The sequence below is a fragment of the Humulus lupulus genome, chromosome 3 (genome assembly GCF_963169125.1).
Source record: "Humulus lupulus chromosome 3, drHumLupu1.1, whole genome shotgun sequence".
NCBI lineage: Eukaryota > Viridiplantae > Streptophyta > Magnoliopsida > Rosales > Cannabaceae > Humulus > Humulus lupulus.
This window is the reverse complement of record NC_084795.1, coordinates 56,681,152-56,686,115: the sequence shown is the minus strand read 5'-3', so window position 1 is coordinate 56,686,115 and position 4,964 is coordinate 56,681,152. Positions and strand designations below refer to the sequence as shown.

General features: G+C 34.7%; 1 long non-coding RNA gene across 2 annotated transcripts; it reads right to left on the bottom strand.

The window, feature by feature from the left end:
* Window positions 1-778: 778 nt before the first annotated feature.
* Window positions 779-2,972, bottom strand: LOC133821142 (uncharacterized). Of its 2 annotated transcripts, none has more exons than XR_009887335.1 (3): window positions 2,813-2,972; window positions 2,655-2,724; window positions 779-843 (listed from the first exon to the last, which is right to left on the bottom strand). It is a non-coding gene; the product is annotated as an uncharacterized LOC133821142 (long non-coding RNA). The 2 variants fall into 2 exon arrangements; XR_009887334.1 differs by lacking the exon at window positions 779-843 and adding an exon at window positions 1,789-1,843.
* Between the last annotated feature and the right edge of the window lie 1,992 nt (window positions 2,973-4,964).

Sequence of the window (4,964 nt, the reverse complement as noted above, 5' to 3'; positions counted from 1 at the left end):
AAAATAATAGATAATTAAATCTAAATAGGATTAAGTTGCATTAAACTTACCCAAGGGTCCTGTCCCTGTCTCTTGACTGTAATCAATCAAGTCTTTCATACTATTAACCACTTCAGAAATCTGAAAGGCAAGCATAAATGTAATTAGAATTTAAAGAAAGGGAAAAAAAAAAAACAAAAAATCAACAAAACAGTAACCAAAAAGCTACTAATGTAAAAGTTGTCTTAGAGTTGAGTTTGATAATATATTATAACATTTCTAAGTCTTTTTCAATATGCATTCACAAAGTATTACAAACGCAAACCTATTTGGAAAGATGGCTGTAACTAAAATACAAGTGATATGAGATATTAGATAATATTGTTTAGACACTCCAAACTTGTGAAAAGAAACTACTTGAAATATTAGTGTGCTATAAAGATGACATAAAGGTGAAAGTGAAACTTTTTGCCACTGTGTCTTGATAACATTTAATGATATCTCACCAAAAACTAGCAGATTCCCAAAACACACCCACAAATAATTAAATTTCACAATCATAAACAAAAACTAAAACACTAAGGATATACTTTTTCCTTTAAAGAAAAAATTACCTGCAAGCAGCGTACGTATCTCTTCGTATAGCCTAAATCATTCACCAACAGCACCTCCAAAGTTTTCACCAATTGGCGAGCTGATGCCACAAACCTAACATACAATTAGCCCCATTTAAATCCAGTCAGGACATTTAAAGTCAAGTCAAATCATTAAAGTCATACTGCATAGGAGTCGTAACAAATTGAACACCAATGATCTACACAAATACGTGACCCTTATTGGTGTGAAAATTATCCAACACAGAGACTGAAGATATAGAAAGCAGCAAGAATTACATCACATTAAGACCTAAATATTGCAAAATAAATAATATAACCAGTGAATGCAAAGCCAATCCCATAACTATCATATAAACTAACTATAACTTACCAAAGCTATAAATAAGAAAAGAGAATACAGTGCAAATAAAATCAAACTTGTCAAATATCAATATGTATTATCAGTATATTTGTATTTTACTGTTTTAACAAGTTAATAATGAGTTCATATAATCCTGTAAGTAAACTGAAAGGCATTTATAGTGATACTATTTTTTTTCCATCATTTTGCAGAAAAGGAAAGGGAGTTGAGGGTTGTTCACGGTGAAATCAAGTCACTGAGAGCAACTGAAACTCTTAAAGATAAGGTAGTAGAAGAGGTACCGAAGAAATTTCTACAAGCCTACTATATTCACTTGAGTTTCACATACAATAAATTCAGTATTCTAACACTTAAATTCTGTCTGAAGTTAGTTTTTTTGTGTTGTTATTTCCTTTCCAGCTCAAGAACGAGGTTGAAAAAATGGATGAAAAAGTCTCTGTCACTTAAAATATTCTTGAGCACAAGGTGAGTTATGGTCTTTCATGAGATATTTTCAAATATTATGAGTGTACTTCAAATAAGATCTAATGTAGGCGTTTGCATTTTGACAGGTCATGGCTAGAATTCAAGCCCTTACTTTTTTGACAGGCCATGGCTAGAAAGAGCTTTGATAGTTGAAGAGGTTCAAAACCAGAACTTTGAGTTGAGGAGACAGATTGAGATCTGCCAGGTATTTATAACATCACACTAGATTCTATTTTGTTGGTTCGACATATACATATGGTAAGGCTGAATTGTAAAGGTAATTGACATGTGTAACATGTGGAGGAAGAAAATAGAATCCTTGAGAAAACAAACTTCCAAAAGGTTCAGGAGGTGGAAAAGCTTAGTCAAACCATTCAAGAACTTGAGGAGGTTGTTCTAGCTGGAGGAGTTGCAGTCAATGCTATGCACGATTACAAATGACAGATAGAAGAATTGAATGTGAGTCTAGATAAATTTACTTGTTGTCTTTTTGACAATTATGGTATGCTAACCTCATTTGAGTTAAAAATTCAGGAGGAAAAGAGGACTCTAGAGCGAGAACTTGCAAGAGCAAAAGTTTCAGCAAACCGCATAGCAACTGTGGTGGCCAATGAGTGCAAGGACGAAAATGATAAAGTTATGCCCATTAAGCAGTGGCTGGAAGAAAGAAGGCTTATGTTGGTATAGTTCGATTACCTCAGAAATTTCCTACAGATCCTACATTTGACACAATGTTACAACTCAGTTATGCCTTTCCACTGCTTTTCATCTACTGTTCTTTCTAGTCGTACAAGTCTCCTTACAAATGAAAGAAGAAACTTATTATTACGTATATGTTAGCATTTATTTTCACTTATTCTGTGAATGTTCAATTCTACAATATGTAGGCAGTAAAAAAACAACACAAACCAGTAACAAAATACACCAAAGCCAATAGCAAAATAAATATTCTAAGCCATTAAACCAGTAGCAAAATGCACCAAAGATGTTTTCAAAAAATACCTTCTTGCTTTCAAAAAATTCCATATGCACTAACAAAATGCAAAAGTAATGCCACCACAAACAAATAAACCAAGCTCTTCTCTTCGTTGTGTAATAATGACTAAATGATATTCACATTCAGTCATAATACAAACAATATATAGCAACCACCAAAAATCTCTATTTGAAAGGGTTTGTAAAATTTTGTAACACTAAATGTGCATAAGAATGGATCAAGGAAAAGAACAAACCTCCAAATTGTCAAGAGTGACATGCCCAACCTTGATCATCCCATTTTCCATCATCATTCAATTGGTAGACCTTCAAAAACTAAGGTTAATTAGTCAAACAAACATATGTATACATAGGTTAATTAGTTATATATATATAGATAAAAATAAAACTCCACCTGAGAATGAGACACGCATCGAGAGGAAGATAGAGAAAAAAAGAGAACCACATCTGGGCCCTTGTTCTTGCTTGTCGCCTGAGGGCTGAGGCAGAGAGAAAGAAAAAGGGAGGGTGTTGTGGTGTGCTTCAAGGGATCATCCTTTAGCCATCAATGGCCTGATGAAATCAACGGTGGTAAGGGAAGGAATAGTTGGAGAGACTAGAGAGTAAAGGCGCGAGAGAAGGAAGTGATAACAACAACACAGACAGAGATAAAAAAACATATATATACACTACTAAGATGTTATTAAGACACACCAGAAGTAAAATCTAACGAGTCCATGTGTCAAAAGTTTAATTTTTTTTTTAGAGGACCCGCATAGGTCAATTTGTGCCTTCAATATTCACTTGCCTATATATCGATGACTTAATTACCAATACTGTAGGAGGGAAATCAAACTTGTTGTAAGCCTAATCGATACTACAGATTTAGCTTCGTTTACTATGGACATTATATATGAAAAAATGCGAGAAAGAAAAATGAAGATATGTCTATAGTTGGATTTCTTTTAATAAAAACTTAATTGCAAAACTGCACTAAATTGCTTGGTGGGAGGGCCTAAGCTCATAACGCAACAACTAAAAAAGATTCAGTCTTGCAAGTTAAATGGCCAGATATTCTCCATAACGTCGAGTAACATGAGAGTATAACACATTCAGATCAAAAACATTTATCATAGAAATAAATATACTATACTAAGAGGAGCAAGATCAGTAGAGACTAAATAGATCAGATATACAGAACAAAAAACAATAAAACCACTAATGAATAATTCGGATTCGAAAATACTATCACTAATAAGTACATGAACAGCAATTAAGACTCATTCACCTCGTTAAAATTTCCATATTAGAGCAATCACACACCAAAACAGAAAAGGAGCAACTCAAAACCCAAAGAAGAAAAATTACACATACGGAATTGAAATTAACAAACAGGTCGTGCACTGCAAATCAATAACACAACGATTCGACGAGAAATTGGAAATGAATTCCATAATAGCTGAAAACCCAGATCAAAAAAATCACAAAAACATGAAGAACTCAGACACAAAAAATGCAAAAACAAAGCAAACCCAGATCACAAAAATCATCGAAAAACTTGAGAGAAAAGAAGAATTGACGAGAGAAAGAGTCGAGAGAAGGAACATACTCGTGTGGAGGCAGAGAGAGATGGTAGTAGCTTCGCTCAAGAGCTTATTACAAATAGGGCACGTCATGCATGCCTCCATCCCTCCTCGCTTTAACAATCTGACTCGCCATCTCTGTGTGTGACTCCCTGTCTCGCTCTCTCTCTCTCTCTCTAGGCTGAGAAATTGGTGTCTATTGAAACGACATTCGAATCAAATAAATTGAATATATATATACATTGATTATATGATATTAATTGAAATCTAAATGCTAAAAAAATGAAAAAAAAATACCTCACAGAAAAACAGAGGTCCAGCGGGAGAGATATCAGAGAGAAAGAATGACAGGGAAGCTGGCACAGTCATGGTGTATTTCAGCGACTCACATGAGAGAGAGAGGGCTGAGGAAACTAAGTGAGAGAGAGAGGAAGAGGATGCGACACTTATTTAGGGAGCTGGTTTGGGTAGTTTAGGGTTTAGGGATTCAATGAGAGCAGATGAGGGATTAGAGAAATTTATGTGGTTGTTCACTTTTTTTCTTTTCTTCTCGGATTAGACCAAAAGTTTCACATGGCGCCTTATTTCTTTTTCATTTGGCGCCTAACACATATAGGACTTGTTAAAAAATAATTAATTCTCCATTTTTTTTCCACTTGCCCATTAATAACGCTTCTTCATTTATGTAATATTTTACTGTAACATATAGTCAAAATTGTTCTAGTGGCTACAACTACACAAAATCCTACAACCTAGTGGGTTTGCTAGGTCTTTACGAAAAGTATCAACAAGACCTTCACAACATAACCTAATCTAAGTTGTCCATCAACATATCCAGCTCTATGTCGGTATCCTCGTCTGACTGCTTGGGATACTCCTCTGGCTCCACTGAAGACTTTCGTCATGTACTGAAGACCTCCTCTGCCAATGTCGTCGTTCGTACTCAAAGTGGCATGGAATTCACATCGTTAAAGAGTCTTTATA